A 17,503-nucleotide genomic window follows, 5' to 3' on the forward strand; every position below is an offset into this window, starting at 1 on the left:
CATATGAGACTCGATCTCATAACTCTGAGATCATGTCCTGAGCCAAAATCAAGTCAGATGCTTAACCAACTGAGCCACCTAGATGCCCCTCATGTACATTTATATAAGGACTAACTTTGATATCTCAAACCAAGGTATGGCATCAGAAGACTAAATATAAGTTGGAGAAAAAGATTCTTTAAATAACATCACATCTGAAAAATAGCAAGTGGAAAAAAATGTATTTTGAAGATGTTTTCATTATTGGTGATACAGAAACCAGAGAAAAAAATTAATTGCACTCACATGAGAAAATATTTCCTCATACCCCGATAAAGTATTTGATGATTTTCTACCATATGAATGTTACTATGTTAAAATAAGGTATTACATGACTATTTAGACTTGTAAGAGTAGCTGGTCACACCTGAGTGTATGATGTCATTCCTAAAGTCAGTCATATAGGGAAGAAGCAAGTCTGGAAATGTAGATTCCAGAACAAATCTGGAGACTCTTCTAGAACAAGATGGCAGAGATTTTGCTTTCAAAACAAAACAAAACTATGAAAGAATCCATTGATTTTTAGCAGAGCTGTGGGTTCCTGGAATGGAGGCTACATTTCCCACTCACCTGTGCAGCTAAGTGTAAACAACTATATGATCAAATTTTGGCCAGTGAGTTGCAAACTAATCCGGACAGTATCTTCCAAGGGAGAAAGCATGATTTTCTCTTTTCTCCTTTCTGTCAGCTGCTTTGTTCTGTTTCTGTTAACAACTGAGGCTTCAGCAGACCTCTTAGAATATACACAATGCCCCAAAGGGATAGCAGAGAAGCAAACCAGAAGAAGCCAGAGGGTCTTAAATTTTTTTTTTATGTTTTATTTATTTATTTGACCCACAGAGAAAGAGAGAGAGAGCACAAGCAGGGGGAGCTGTAGACAAAAGGAGAGAGAGAAGCAATCTCCCTGCCAAGCAGGGAGCCCAATGTGGGGCTTGATCCCAGGACCCTGGAATCATGACCTGAGCTGAAGGCGGAAACTTAACCGACTGAGCCACCAGGTGCCCCGGGTCTTACAAATTTAAGCCAAATCCAGATACTGACCTTCAGGATTTTTATATGAAATAATAAAAATGTTCTAAATTAAGCCACCATATTTGCATTTTCTGCCCCAAAACCCTGAATCCACTTCTAACAAATATGAGGGGGAAAGAACAACCATTGTGTCTCTTTCCTGGCCTGGGTTTTAGAGGATGTAGACTTCTAAGACAGCATTATTGGGTGACACATTTAAAAACGAATAATCAACTCGTGGAGTTGAGCCACATCCTAGGAAGTTACAGAGTGGGGTCAGTCATTTCTGTGTCTCTGGGGCATACATGAGATGGGCTACATCATGCAAGACATTGTAGCAATCATACCTTGTAGGCCAGATTGTTTAGATTCTTCCTCCTCAGGATCCTCCCAACTCTCCATAATTATTTCCCTGCTTTTCTATGCTTTTTTCTATGTAAATGTGCACATATGATCACAGTAGGAAAAAAAAAAAAAAAGTCCCCCACATTTCTGAATGTTCCCAAAGGTGATGAAATTTTGGAGTCAGAATGATGTCTCTTTCATCCCCATAGGAGCTTTTCCTTCCAGGGATAACCCTAAAGGTGTTGATGGTTTTATTGTATTAAGTTTATCTATTTTATTATTTCGTTAAGAAACGTAGCATTTTCTTATAGCAGTATTACTTCAAATATGTTCTGTAGCAAGCAAATTTCTTAATAGGTGTTTATGTTTAAAAACATAGAGTCTAATAATTTAACAAACACTAGTTTAAGCAAATCAGGGTGTTTTTTTTCCCAGCTCTAAGACATTTCTAGTGACATTTCCTGAAGATGTCACTGTGCCCTGTGAATTTGACTCCCAAACATATTTCATCATAATATCCTTTTTTTTTGCCGAAACAGTTCTTAAGTCCACTTTTTCATGGAAGAAACTTAGAAACTGCCTTACAGCCTGTCAAAAGAGCACATCGCCAGAGAGAAAGGAGGCCCTTCTGGAGGAACCAAAATCCATGAGTGGAAAAACAACCCTTACTGAACTCATTCAATTTGCAGGGAGGTGGCCAAAGCAGGCTTCCCTGGAAGTCACAAATTTGACACATTAACTTGAATTTTATGAGAGGGGAAACAAAGGAGTAAAACTAGTCTGACATCAGAGTCATTTTTAGGGAAGCACCATGTGAATGCTGCCTGTGGTACCGACACTATTTCAGCCCACATTTCACATGTGTGCACTTACACCTATTTGAACAAAACATCGCAGAAATCATCTATTCATGATGTTGACAATGAGGCCTGTATGGTTTGATATCTTCCAAGAGTATGTTTCACAACATATTCATAAGCTTTATCATTTCTAAAATTCTTACTTTGTATGAGGACGTTTTTATGATCGTTGCTTCATTTCATCCACAGAATGTGTCATGAGCTACCACTGGTCCTATCTTCCACCTAAAGAGCCTGCAGCCTAGGCTTGTGATATGCCAAACGTCACAGAATTTTTTAGTTGCAAAACTTGGACTCAGCCAGGCTATCCTGCTCTAAAGTCCATGTTTTCCCGTCACCTCCCTTAATTAAGGGAAAATTTTAGAACGCTCTCCATTTTTAAAACAATCAGTCACAGCAATTACAAGTCAGCCATTAGCTATCAGGAAAACAGCCGTCATGACTACCCAGGATCACTGACTCCTCGAGGAAGCCATAGCCCTTGTTTCAGTACACATATTTCAATCGATGAACCTGCACAGAACTCAAAATTTACAAGGGCTAAAAGACTGTCATGTTTTTCTTCCCTCCTCAGTGTCACCTGGTTTAACTTCAAGGTATGTTCTTTGAAACCCACTTGTTTCCAGTGACTCATTTTGAAATCACTGATTTCATCTTCCTGGTTCTTTGCAGATCCAGGAAGAGAGATCAACATCAGATTGTTTTCACCTTCAAACACATTTACCCAGTAACCGGAAGGATCCAGAGCTGTTATTGTTAATTTGTTAAATAATAAGTTCTTCTTTCATCTTCTCACAAGAGCAGAAATCCATTCTGAAAACAGGGTACCCTGCTTGCCATCTGTGTCATCCACCAGCAACATAAAAGATCCACCTACTCAGCTAACACCTGTTTACTGAACACCTACTTTGTACCAGACATTGTTCTGCACTATGGGAACACAGTAGCAAGACAGACGACATCTTTTCTCTTTGGGGTTTATCCTCTAATGAGAAGCATGCAGAGAAAAATGACCCTTCCGGATAGTGAAAGGGTGACGAAAAAAATGAAAGAGGGTGGTATACCACAGTGGGCCTGAGGTGAAAGCTTCCATCAGATAGAGGCAGCCTTTCCCAGGGAGTAACAGTTGAGCTGAGATCACAATAACAATGAAACAGAGATGCTGTGATTTTGAGGAAGAGAGCTGCAGGTGGGAAGAAGAGCCTTAAGAAGGAAACTTGGGATTGGGAGGAAGACAAACCATAAGTGACTCTTAATCTCACAAAACAAACTGAGGGTTGCTGGGGGGGGGGGGTTTGGGAGAGGGGGGTGGGATTATGGACATTGGGGATGGTATGTGCTTTGGTGAGTGCTGTGAAGTGTGTAAACCTGGTGATTCACAAGCCTGTACCCCTGGGGATAAAAATATATGTTTATAAAAAATAAAAAATTAAAAAAAAAAAGAAGGAAACTTGGGAGTTAGAGAAATACAAAGGAGTCAGGTGCACCAGGAAATTGGTGAGAGTAGAGAAAAATAGTAGGGGAGATCAGAAAGGTGAACAAGGTCCAGAGCTCAAGGCAGAGAGAACTTGGATTTCATCCCAAGAGCAGTGAGAAGACATTAAAGGATTTAAGGCTGAATTATTGATTCTAACACTGCAAATATGAAGCAGTAAGGTCAGTCAGGCCACAGACACATGAGAAGATGCTCAACATCACTCATCAGCAGGGAAATTCATATCAAAACCACAATGAAATGTCACCTCACACCTGTCAGAATGGCTAAAATCAACAATACAAGAAACAACAGGTGTTGGCAAGGATGCTGAGAAAGAGGAACCCTCTTACACTGTTGGTAGGAATGCAAGCTGGTGCAGCCACACTAGAAAACAGTTTGGAAGTTCCTCAAAAAGTTAAAAATAGAACTACCCTACAACCCAGCAGGTGCATTACTGGGTATTTACCCAAAGGATATAAAAATACTGATTCAAAGGTTGCATACACTCTGATGTTTATTGCAGCATTATCTACAATAGCCAAATTATGGAGCCAGCCCAAGTGTCCATTGAGAAGATGTGGTTTATATACAATGGGCTATCACTCAGCCATAAAAAAGAATGAAATCTTGCCGTTTGAAATGATGTGAATAGAGATAGTGTGTTATGCTAAGCAAAATAAGTCAGTCAGAGAAAGACAAATACCATGTGATTCTACTCATATGTGGAGTTTAAGAAACAAAATAAACAAGCAAAGAGGAAAAGAGGGATTGAGAGAGAGAGAGAGAGAGGCAAACCAAGAAATAGACTTTTTTTTTTAAGATTTTATTTATTTATTCGACAGACAGAGATCACAAGTAGGCAGAGAGGCAGGCAGAGAGAGAGAGAGAAGGGGAAACAGGCTCTCTGCCCAGCAGGGAGCCTGATTCAGGGCTTGATCCCAGAACCCTGGGATCATGACCTGAGCTGAAGGCAGAGGCTTTAACCCACTGAGCCACGCAGGCGCCCCAAGAAACAGACTCTTAACTCCTTCCTAGAGAACAAACTGATGGTTACCAGAAGGGAGGTGGTAGGGGGATGGGTGAAGTAGGGGATAGGATTAAAGAGTCCATTTGCCATGATGAGCACCAGGTGATGTACAGAATTGTTGAATCACTGTGTTGTATGCCAGAAACTAATATTATACTTTATGTTAACTGACTGGAATTTAAATAAAAACTTGAAAAACAAAAAGACCGGTTAGAGCAATTGTGGAGTTCAAGTGAGAAATAATAATGCTTAGACTGGGTAGTCCAGTGAAGATGGGCTGAAGGAAATGGCTCTCAGAGTAGAACTGCCAGAGTTGCATGAGGGAAGTGACAAGGATTTCTAGAACCTTGCCTCAACAGCTGGTTAATGCTGGTGACACTTTTTGAACTGCAAAAGAGTAGAAAAGGCATGGGTTTGCGGAAGGGATAGAAAATGCCAAGCACATTTGCACATGTTAACTTAGAGATCCCTTTTAGTCTTCTAATAGAGATGTCAAGGAGGCAACTTCATAGCTGGAGATATGGAGTCTCACGAGGCCCTGAGGAGCCCTTTGCAAAGTGCTACCCCAGCTTTCCAACACAGTCATTCCCAGGTCTCCCTGTGTCACTGACCCACCCTGAGAAAAACTTCTCCACTGATTTCCCACTTACCAGAGCTCTTTCTGGGTTCTCTCTTTTTATCATCAGTGTCTTCTTGAAATGCAAGCAGTTATTGACACCTATCTAAACTAAATTAAATGAAACTGACAATCTTCTTCAGTAAGGTTGTAACTTGCATTCTAAGACAATCTATATGACTTTTGCAGGGTTATTAAGAAGGATTAATTCCAACCACCAATCTGAACTTTGTCTCTTTCACCAGCCTTCACCTCTTCTTCATCATCCTCTGAAACTCTTCATTCCCCTTTCCAGATTCCCACCTGCGTCTCATACCTTGGAGGGCCTAGATTTTGACCAATTGCAACGAATCAATCCTTGGATGTTTATTTATTCTTTTAAAGATTTTTTTTATTTTTTATTTTTTTGACAGAGAGAGAGGGAGAAAGCACAACCAGGAACCAGGGAGAGTAGCAGAGGGACAGAGTGAAGCAGGCTCCCCGCTGACCAGGGAGCACAATGTGGAGCTTGATCCCAGGACCCTAGGATTGTGACCTGAGCTGAAGGCAGACACTTAACTGACTGAGCCACCCAGGTACCTCAATCCTTGGATATTTAAAGTCTTACTTACCTTCAGGTATATTTGCTTTTTCTCTGAGATATTGAAAGAACAAAATACCTTGAGGCTCAAATAAATGGCTCTCAGATGGTAGGAATTAAAGCAGAATTTCTCCAGTCTTAAAAAACAAGCAAGTTCCTTTCCTGTGGCCTACTCTGTACATTGTTTGTTCACATTTTCCACCTTGTAAATTACCTTCCCCATGAAATTCTGACATATTCTGTAACATGGATGAACCTGGAGGGTATTTTACTAAGTGAAATAAGCCATTATGTAAGATCTCTAGAGTAGTCAAATTCATAGAAACAGAAAGTAGAATGGTGGTTTCCAGGGACTGAGAGAGAGAAAAATGGAGAGTTGTTTTTAAGAAGGTGTAGAGTTTCAGTTTTGCAAGATGAAAAAATTTTGAGATTGGTTGCACAACAGTATGAATATACTTAACACTACTGAATGGTATACTTAAAAATGGTTAAAATGGCAAATTTTGAGTTATGTGTGTTCTACCACAAGTAAAAAAGATTTTAAATACAAGCTAGTAGCAAAAACAAACAAACAAACAAAACCAAGACAAAGACGTTTGCAGCATGAAATAATTTATTTCACCGTGGCTTTGAAGATGGAGGGGATCACATGGCCAGGATTTCAGGTGTCCTTTGGAGGTTGGGCTCAGCCAGGAAATAGGAACCTAAGTGCTATAACCATAAAAAACTTAATTCTGTCAACAACCTAAAAGAACTTGGAAGTAGATTCTTCCTAGATAGTTCACATAAAAGCCAGCCTAACTGATTCCTAATTTTAGGAATCCCAAGGAGGGATTTTAGATCCCAAGGAGGAAGCCCAGTTGAGTTATGACATACTTCTCATATATAAATCTGTATAATAAATCTGAGATAATAAATGGATGTTTAAGCTGTTAAAAAAAAATCCCTTCCTGGGGCGCCTGGGTGGCTCAGTGGGTTAAGCTGCTGCCTTCGGCTCAGGTCATGATCTCAGGGTCCTGGGATTGAGTCCCGCATCAGGCTCTCTGCTCAGCAGGGAGCCTGCTTCCTCCTCTCTCTCTCTCTGCCTGCCTCTCTGCCTACTTGTGATCTCTCTCTGTCGAATAAATAAATAAAATCTTTAAAAAAAAAAATCCCTTCCTTAATCTCGGGCCCTCTTTTCCATAAGCTCCCATTCTCTTTTTTTCTTTACAGCCACATTATTTGACATTCAATGTCTATTTCGGTTCTTCCATTGACTCTACCTTGCCCCAAAATACCAGTGACTTCCTTTAGTTCCCAGTTCTGTTGGACATTCCAAAAGTTTTCTCTCCCTTGACCTTTGTGGCATTTGATGTTCCAGGCTACTTTATTTTTTATGAAACTACTTTCTCCTTTGGATTCTGTAACCCAGTTCTCACCTGGTTTCCCTCTTACCTTTCCTGCTGCTTCTTCCCAATCTCTTTTGTAGATTCTACAATCACTAGTTAATTCTTAAAATTTTTGTCCTCCAGAGCTCTGTTATTACCCTAGCTTTTATACCTTATAAATTCTCCTTGAAGAATATCACCTACATTCACAGTTTCAGTTCTTAATTATGCATGTATTATTAAATCCAAACATAATTCTTTGGCTTCTACTCCTGGTTAAACCTTGAGATCTATATATGCAATATCTTAGGGAACAGTTACTCTTGGAAATCCCAAAGGACTTCCAAGTGATTACATCCAACCATTCTCTCCCTACCAGATTTTCATATTTTCTTACAGTTGCTATCTTGATAAATATCAGTCTTTCTAACTCAGTCACCCAAACTAGAAGAAAATAAGTGTTGTCCATATTCCCCTTCATCCCTTACCACCCCTTCCACAAACCAACAATGTAGCCAATCCTAATAGATTCTCCTCCTATAGATCTCTTAAGCCTGACCTTACCTATGTGTACTGCCATTCCTTAGTTTGTGTTCTTCCACTTCATACTTGATTATAATAATAGTTCCTAACTCTTTTCTTAACTATTTCCTAACTGGTTACCCTATTTTCATTTTGTCCCACTACAATTTATTCTCCACACCAAAGTGATCTTTCTAAAATGCAAAGCTGGTAGTATCACTTCCCTTGATTAAACTTCTATAATAGTTCTTCACTTTTTTCAAGATAAAGTTCAAGCATGCAACACTCTACAAGATCTGGCACTTTCCACACTCCCCAACTCATCCTTTATGTACCTTTTGCTTGGGACATACTAAATAACTACAAATTCAGTAATATGTCAAACTGTTTCTTATCTTTATTCCTTTGGGCATGTTATTCCTTTTGTCCATAATTCACCAACTCATTCTTCAAATCTTAGCCTCTAATGACTGTTGCATTTAGGTGTCCTCCTTTTATCCTTTAACATTTTACTATGCATAAATTGATAGCACTACCTTCTTCACAGTTCCCACTGAGAGTGGTCTACACTCAATCCACCATTAGAATACACTCCTTGAGGACAGATGATGGGCCTTATTGGTCTTGTCCACCTAGTATCTAACACAGTGTCTAGCATCAGTCAGTGCAACAAGTATACTTTAATACATGCATGAGTGAATGAATGAATTGTCCTTTATTCATTGTCAGCCAAGAGCTGGTCATAGTTGAAAAGGAATACCAAGACAAAGATATTATTTTCGCCAGCCTAGTAGTAATAATAATAGCTAATACTTAATATGGGCTGGGTCCTATGCCACCTTACTTTTGTGATTTCATTTTACTTAGAACCTACTTAAGATATGTAAAGAGTATAGTTATCCCCTACTTCAGATGGGAAAACTGAGGCATCGGGAAGTCAAGTAATTTGCCCCAAATCCACAGATATAAAATCAAGACTCAAAACTCAGGGCGCCTGAGTGGCTGAGTTGGTTAAGAATCTGACTCTCAGGTGAGGTCATGATCTCAGGTCATGATCTTAATTTTAATCTCAGATTAAGCCCTGAGTTGGGCTCCACTCTGGGCATGGAGTCTGCTTTTAAGACTGTCTCTCCCAGGGCGCCTGGGTGGCTCAGTGCGTTAAAGCCTCTGCCTTCAGCTCAGGTCATGATCCCAGGACCCTGGGATGGAGCCCCGCATCAGGCTCTCTGCTCAGCGAGGAGCCTGCTTCCTCCTCTCTTTCTACCTGCCTCTCTGCCTACTCGTGATCTCTGTCAAATAAATAAATAAAATCTGAAAAAAAAAAAAAAAGATTGTCTCTCCCTCTGCCCCTCCCCACTCTGCTCATGCTTGCACACTGACTCTCTTAAAAAAAAAAGATTCAAAACTCAATCTTTCTGACTTGACATATAAACCGCCAACCATATGTAGTAAGCTATATAGACAGTTTGGAATTTGAGATCCTCTTTTCCATTATTAGATAATGTAGCAGACCAAAATTTTTATTCAGAAAGTTGAATGCTTCGGTATATAGTGAATGCGTGAAAATAAAATCACAGTAAGAGATAAAACCAATTTTTTTTCTTTCTTTTTTTCCCAAACAAAAATTGATCTGTGTACCTGGTCAGGTAAGCAAACAGCTATCCTCATAGCTGTTTATCTATCACATGAGTATATATGTTCAAACAACTCACCATAAAGCAAGTCTCAGATTGACTGTATTTTGAAAAATAGCCCTTTCTTTTAATAATACCTGGACTTTTAAAATTTTGTAGTAAAATGTAACAAAGTTCCTGACACATAGAAGGAGTCTAATGGAACTGTAAAATGCTTTATAGAGCCCATCGTCCTCAGTGTTGCGGATGCAGGTGAAAAGAGGGCTGCGGGACACGGGAGACTGATGAGACTCTGAGTCCTCATTGCATTTTCAAGATTTGTGGTTTCATTTTTGTCTATATTACTTATGAGACTGCTCTGTAAGATTTTATCTGAAAAAAATTTTATTTTAAGTAAAACTTGAAAATGACTTGGATTGTGAAAGCATTTTTTCTGTGACCGTGTGGTGATACATTTTCCAGGAAAAAAAGGGTGGGGCAGATTTCCTTTTCGAGCCTCCTTGCATATCTGCTACGTGAAACAAGTTTTTTCTCCTTTTGGTCAATAGATTCTCCTCTATATTTGTTGAAGACAGAAACCTAAAGTATAAAATAGACGTATCCCTTTGATTATAATAGAGCAGTTTGACTTTAGGCACAGACATTTTGTTTGAATTGCATGAGTAAGATTATCACATGTAATTCTCAGCTTCATTCCCTAAGTTCACATCCTAGTTCTGCCACTTTGAGTTGCGTGGCCTTAGACAAATCACTTAGACTCTCTTCACCTCCATGTCTTTATCTGTAAAATGAAATTAATGATAGAACCCACTTTATAGTGCTGTGGTAAGGGTTAAATGAGTTAACATATATAAAGTTGTTCAAAGAGCCTGGAAAATGGTATGAACTCAATAATTGGTCATTGTTATACTGTTCTTTTTCGCTTGTGCATGAGCATCCTAATCCTTGAAAACCTAGCCATTCTCCATACTAGTACTACTCCTAGCCAGCTCCATAAAAACAACACTATGGTTTTCACTTAAAGGCAGCCAAAAGCAACATAGCCTTTATCTAGGCTTCACACTTAGGAAGACCCATTGACAAGTCTGCAAAATCTACCACTCAAGTAAGACCTAGTTACTTGGGAACCCAGTAGCTTCCAAAATGATGTTCATCCATCTTCTCCACAATGTGTGTGTTATTCCCTGCCGGGGGTGTGGGACCAGGTACATTGTTACCTCTGGGAGGATTTTGTTGCTTTAACTAGAATGCAAAGACAGAGCCACTATTCAGTTTTTAGTTTGTGAGAGAGATCTTGAAGCCCATGGCAAAACTGTGGTAATAAAAGTCAGAGTTTACACAGAAATAAAGGTATTCCTGAAGTTCAATAGCTTGCCTTTTCATACTAAAAGCAAAACTTGAAAATTTGAAGCATAACATTTCATTATAAGCTCTAGATAGAAATGTAAGTATTACGATACAAAGGAAGTTGCCACCCACTTAAGTGGTAAGAAGGAAGTGGAAAGAACTTCTGACTGGAGGGACAGTGGTCAGACAGGGAGATCTAAAGAAGACCAGATAATGGAGAGAATTATCATGGGTCCTTGAATATATCCCGAGTGCAACAGCCAGGTGTGCGTGGAGACAGGAAGATTTTGCAGTAGTAGAGATTATCACAAAAACCCTCAACATTTTGATGCAAAAATCAAGAGCATCCAGGCCAGTGTTCTGTTTTCCCAAGCTGCCCATGCTGGCCTTGCAGCAGAGTGGGGGAAGCGTCTGCAGAGATGAGCCTGGGATGGCACACCCGACTCTGGGATGGCACATCTGGTATGGTGCTTATACGGTGGGGGAAGGATTCACAAACTTCTGGGGACCTCATGGGATGTGGATCATAAGTGCTGGCTGTGAACTTGTTAGAGGCACAGACAGGCCAAACAGGGGATGGAACAGAGTTATTGGGGATCTGCAGCACTAACGAGCCAACATGGGGCCTAATCGACAGGAGGCAATGGCCAAGCTCTTTAGGAGCAATCGCTATGTGACACCCATTCTAGAGGAGGAGAATCAAGTGGTAGCAGCTGATGGTCCATAGCAGCTTTAATGTGATTAAAGGCTGACTCCCGAAGACCAGGTGAGAGATGCTCAAGCACAGGTCCAGAAAGAAGCAAAGGAGGAAAACAGGTAAATCACCTCTTCCATTAGTTCACACAAATATCGCCCTGCTCAGACTCCACCAACTCCCCTGAGAGAGAAGTTAGAGAATTTGCAGTCTCTGATTATCCAGAAGAGACAGAGCTGCCTTAAAATGGGCAAATTTAAGGTTTTCCAGCATTGCCAGAATGAAAACTCCAGAGCAAGATGAAGTCAGTTACCCAGAAGTTGAAAAGTACATACATTGTCCCCTCTAAGTTGTGGGTTACCAAATCTGACCCATTCCTAATGTGACTGAGTATGCGCAGTGTGATGGGAACAAAGAAGGTCAGTTTTTTCAACTGTGGATTTAGAAAAAACTTCCCAGAGGAGTAATGGGGAAGGTAATTTTTGAAGGTGAGCAGGTGTTATCCAGCTATGAGGAAGCAGAATTATATTTCAGGAAATGCAAAAAACACGAGTCAAGGTACACTGGTGAAATTAAGAAGAGCATGTTCAAAGAAAACAAAGTTGCCTGAGAGGAGACCTAAGCCTAGGAGCAGAGAGAAAGCAGGTTGAATAGGGAAGCTGCAGGACCCTGCCAAGGGCCGTAGAGGTTGTGACTGGCAAGGACCTCTGAGTGATTGGGGGCTGAAGAACAGCCTGTGCCCTGTTCTCCAAGGGCACAGTGTAACCTACAGCAGAGAGAAAGCACCCTGAGTATGCAACCACCCTTTGTAGTTCACACAAAGGCTTGCTTCGCTCTCCAAGCAGCCCACAAGGGGTCCCTTTCTCAATTTTGCACAAAGACGTGATGTACATTAGCCAGGATCCTTTACATAGGGTCAGGTTATTGAAGACCTCGCAAGTTACTATAAAGAATTTGGACTTTAAAGGACAATGGTGAGCAGCCACTGAAGGTTTTTGGACAGCAGTGTGACATGACAAAAGAGATTATTCCAGAGCAGCTGTATGCAGGATAGATTGGAGCCAAGAGACTCAGGAAGTTACTGCAGTTGTCCAGGCATGAAGGGAAAAAAAAGAGAGAGAGAGAGAGAGAGAGAGATTCAATGGTATCCATGGTAACAGAAAGGGAAAGATAGGGAAATTATTTTGAAGGCAGAAACAACAGGACTTGATTACTGATTGGATATGAGTGTGTGGAAGAGGAGGCAGTAATAAATGACTCAGGGGTTTTGAGCTTAGAAAGCTGTAAGAATAAATCTGAAATAGGGATGCTAATCAGGAGGGATGCTTTGAGAGGGGATATAGAGAGTTTGGTTTAAGGCATGTTGAATTTCACATAATGATGCAATGTATAAGTGGAAATGCTCTCCATACACTAAAAAGGGCAAGTCTAGGCATTCGTGCTTTTCTTTTTTTCTTTCTTCCTTTCTTCCCCCCTACTTTTGCTCTATCTCCATAAATTTGACTGTACCTGAGGCTATTTTTCTAAGGCTTTTGGGAATAAATTAACCACTTTCCTTACTTTGAGTAAACTGTGAAAAAGGTTACCATCATTATCAGCGTCAACCTTGTCTTCAAGGTAACATAAAGTATTTTCCAACACCTATTTGTGTTTGTCACTTATGTAGACAGTGCTCACAATAACAGATTCCATGCCCTTGGGAGATTTACACTCTGTGACAGCCAATATTTATAGGATCAACACATAGAGAACACACAGAATGGAAAGATAATCATTGAACAATATCTACATAAAAGTAATATTTGTACTCTACAGGAGGAAATAGGGAGAAGAGGAGAGGAAGAAGGTGAAGATGAAGATAGAAGAAGGAGGAGGAGGAGGAGGAGGGGAGGAGGGGGAGGAGGAAGAAGAAGAAGTAGGAGGGAAAGGGGGAGGGGGAAGAGAAGGGGGAGTTGGGGAGGAAGGAGAGGAAAGAAGAAGAATGGCATTGTGCTAGATAAGACCAGTGTTGGGATGTTGATGGTGGGAGATAAAAAGAAAATTGGCTAGAATTTTTCTGCATGGAGCTAATATAAGTCATCATCTCCTTAGGAAAGGAAGATGGATTTGCGATGCTACTTACATAATAATAATGATTATTTTCATTTGTCTAGAACTTGACGCTCTCATGCCATTATCTCATCCTCTGCATGGATTCCAGGACTGGTACAAGACCATGTAGCTATTCTTCAGGAAAGCTGGGCCTCGAGCTCAACAAATTTCCAGTATGGCAGTGAATTTTTCCAGTGAATCATTTGAATGATGATAAGAAAGACCACAGTATTTCATAAGGAATTTCAGCTTCTTTAAAAAAAAAGTTTAGAATTTAAGAACCCAAAAATATTGTTAAGGGTAACTTCTTTAGAAAGCTCTTTTTTTCTGCCTTTTACAAACCGAAGTCCTTTTGGAAGAAAGAACCCAAGGGTAGGCTGCTCATCTCTGCCCACTTGAAGAGCACATTCCCTTCACTCATACATATGTTTGCCTTTGCTGTTGTTCCTTGTATGAAGCACTTCTATGAGTCAGTGGGAAAACGGTTACATGTTATATGTAACCCCACTACATTATGTTATATGATCTCCCACTACATTAGAGAGGAGGGTCAACTTTGAACAAAGAGAGAGGAAGAAATGACTCGTATTCTTCCTTGCTTTTCTACTTTATTATTTTCCATTACAGTTTAACATTGTGGGTCAAAATCTGGGTTCAGAGTCAGGTGACTTGGTTCCTGTTTTTAGTCCACTGATGAGCAGGTTATCTTTTGTGACAGTGTTTCCTCTGCTGTTAAAGAGGTTTACTTGGATGTATGTTGAGAAGATTAAGAAGTTCAGTCAAGATGATGCCTTGTGGATATAGGCACCACTCACAATCAAAGTCAGCTGGTGCTGGTGGAGTCCCCATTCTCACTTATAGAAAATTCTGGGTTATTTTAAGTTTCTTGGTAAGTTGAAGCCATCAAACATTTGCCTTTTACTTACATAATGTATTTTCTCAAGTTTCCTTAAATTGTTCAAGATACTAAATAGAGTGACTTTTTTTCAAGTATCTTTATCTTTCACAGCTAGTTCAATATATGAAAGCTTGATTTCTTTGCTACCCACACAGTTTCCTCTGGGGCCTTAGCCTTACCAGTGTGCTATGACTCATTGCTTTACTTTTCATAAATAGATGCTAAATAACTGCCCTGGATTCTATTAGAAATGGTAGATAGCAATTCTCAAGGAAAAATCTTAATTAATGCAGATAAATTTTCCCCTTCTCCTTTTTTTTCTCTCCTTCTCTTTCTCTCTTGTTTCTGCTCTCCTATTTGCTTGTCATAAACAGTGGTTGTCAATCTCTGTCAGATAACTGTTCACTTTTATTTCTCTTCCCCACAACACACAGCCCATTTATTACGAAGGGAAATGTCTTCTCCCTTTCTTTTTTATCCTTCATTTTTTTTGATGATTTATTTATTTATTTTAAATAATTTTTTATTTTTTATAAACATATATTTTTATCCATTCCCACACTGTATTCTCTTCTCTCCTATCTATTCTCTCTTCCTTTTGTCTAGGTCCATCATGGGTCACTATTGGCCCCAGAAAAAGTTATTTCCTCCTACCAGAGACCTACTTCATTTGTCATCTTTCTTGATTGCAAAGAGCCCTGGGAATCCTTAATGGTTTGAGACTCAAGGAAAATAAAGATACCCAGGGTAATTCCAAGCCTAGCTTCAGAGCAGAGACTGGAGGCAGTGAGAACCATTGCATCAGTTACTTAATTAATAATTGATAATTAATATAGTGGTCTGGAAATAGCAGTGGAAAAAAGAGAACATGCATTGGGCATGGATACCACATTCTTTCAAGACAGTTTCTCCATGGGACTCTCATGTTTCTGCACATCTCACGAGAAGAGGCAATGGCTCCCTTTGTTTTGGACTATCTAACCAAGAATGTTTGTATAGAAATTAGCCTTGGAAGATGCAGTGTTCCTTCCAAAGCAAAGGGTAGACCAACTTACTGTCCATTGTAATGGCTTTGGGTTCCCCAATTCAGGTTTCCTCTCTTGCCATGCAATCTGCAGGTAGCACCTGGCTCTCTGTGTGGCATTTTGTAGGAATTGGAGCTCAGCGAACTGCCACAAGTAAATTCAGATACTCTGCTAATTCTTTGAGTAATAAAGCTATCTGTCTCTGACCCAGAAGTGTTGTGTCTTCTGCCAGTATCTATGAAGCCATAGCAGGCTAATGTATTAGATTACAAGTAGAGTAGAATCTCAACCCTTCACAGTTCTTAATAATTTCCAGACATTATGATATTTTAGCCTGTCGGTAAGAATATTAGGCAGATCAAAACTTAGAGGCAAATTTTTTTCTATTAATATCTTGAAAGAGTTAACTACATCTCTCCCTCCCCTTCAGTTCCCACCTCGGTCTCATCTAATGTACTTTCTTAACCTTGATAATGATGGGCTTTAATGGCCCATTTATTCAGTAGAGTGGATTTCTAAAACCCATTTCCAGATTACAGTTTCTGTGCCAGGATTACATTTGTTTTTATTAATAGAGAAAGGAGTCGAGCAGCAGATTAGGGCTGACTTTTCAATCACTTAGTCAGCAAATACATCCTGAGCACCTTTATGCTGCTGTGTTAAGTGCTGTACAAAGCAGCCTCCATTCTTAGGGGCATTTTAACTTCCTTCCCTCCAATTAAGAAAAACTTCCCTATAAAAAGAACCCAAGTTTCAAGCCACTCACTCAAGCAGTAACCAGGAGAAACGTGTTTATAAGAGGGAGTATTCTTCCTCATCTGTCCTGCTCCTAAACAGAAAAGCAATCTCAGGACCCAGAGTCAATACTCTTTTGATTTGTAAAAACCTCCAACTTTTAGGGAACTCAAAGACTGAAATGCCCAGACCTACCAAGTCAACATCTTTCTAGTAGACCTGATTTATTGTAATAATAAGATAAAGCCTTGCTCTCAGTTATTTCCAGTTGATTCAATACATAATGATGACTGTTTGTTGGGGGGGGGGGAGAAAGCAGTGAATCATGGTAAGGCTTTAACAGCTGAGGAAAGAATCATGTGAATATAGACACACACAGAGACTTACACAGTCACAGACACACTGATATACACATACAGACTTACCCATACTGAAATACACACATTTTCATATCAACTTGAATCATGGCATTTCTTAAACAATGGTGCTCAAATGATAAACATGTTTTACAGTTCAACAAAAACTATAACCTGTCATTAGTTCCTCTGACTCTGTGATCCCCAATTCAGTTCAGAAATTAACCTCCAACCCAAAACAGTAATGACCACCTGAGTTTCAACCACAGCCTTCAGAGAAAGAACGTAGGAAAACCGATGCAGCTTGGTTATGTGTGGAGATGGGGTAAGCCTAAAACCTCACTGACTTCTACTACCCGGGTACCCAGCAAACAGCTACTAAGCTAGTGAAGAGTTTATAAGGGACGGGATATTCTCAGGACTTGCATTCTTTCTGTGGGAAAAAGCTGTTCTCCTCTCTCTGACCTATCCCACTATTCACAGCTTGTTGCTTTTAGCAGTACTGCCTGTTTTCTTTGTACTGGTTTCCCTTTAGAAAAATGGCTACAACATTCAGCAGAGTGTGCCACAGGCTACATTGCTTGCTGTCTTATCCTCAACACAAGAATCAGGATGAGTACCCAAGGACAAAGAAAGATCTTGGGTTGCATAATTTAACAGGCAAAAAGTGGTTAAAGACCTCCACACACACATAGAAAGATGGCGTAATTAGCCCAAAGTTAATAACACTTTTATGATGGCAAAGACTTCTGGGTAGTTTTTGTTGTTGTTGTTGTTATTGTTGTTTGCCTTTCACAGATTTTATTTATTTATTTGAAAGAGAGAAAGAGAGCACAAGCAGAAGGGAGGAGTAGAGAGAGAAGCAGATACCCCCACTGA

The sequence above is a fragment of the Mustela nigripes genome, chromosome 1, assembly GCF_022355385.1.
Source record: "Mustela nigripes isolate SB6536 chromosome 1, MUSNIG.SB6536, whole genome shotgun sequence".
In the NCBI taxonomy this organism is placed as follows: Eukaryota; Metazoa; Chordata; class Mammalia; order Carnivora; family Mustelidae; genus Mustela; species Mustela nigripes.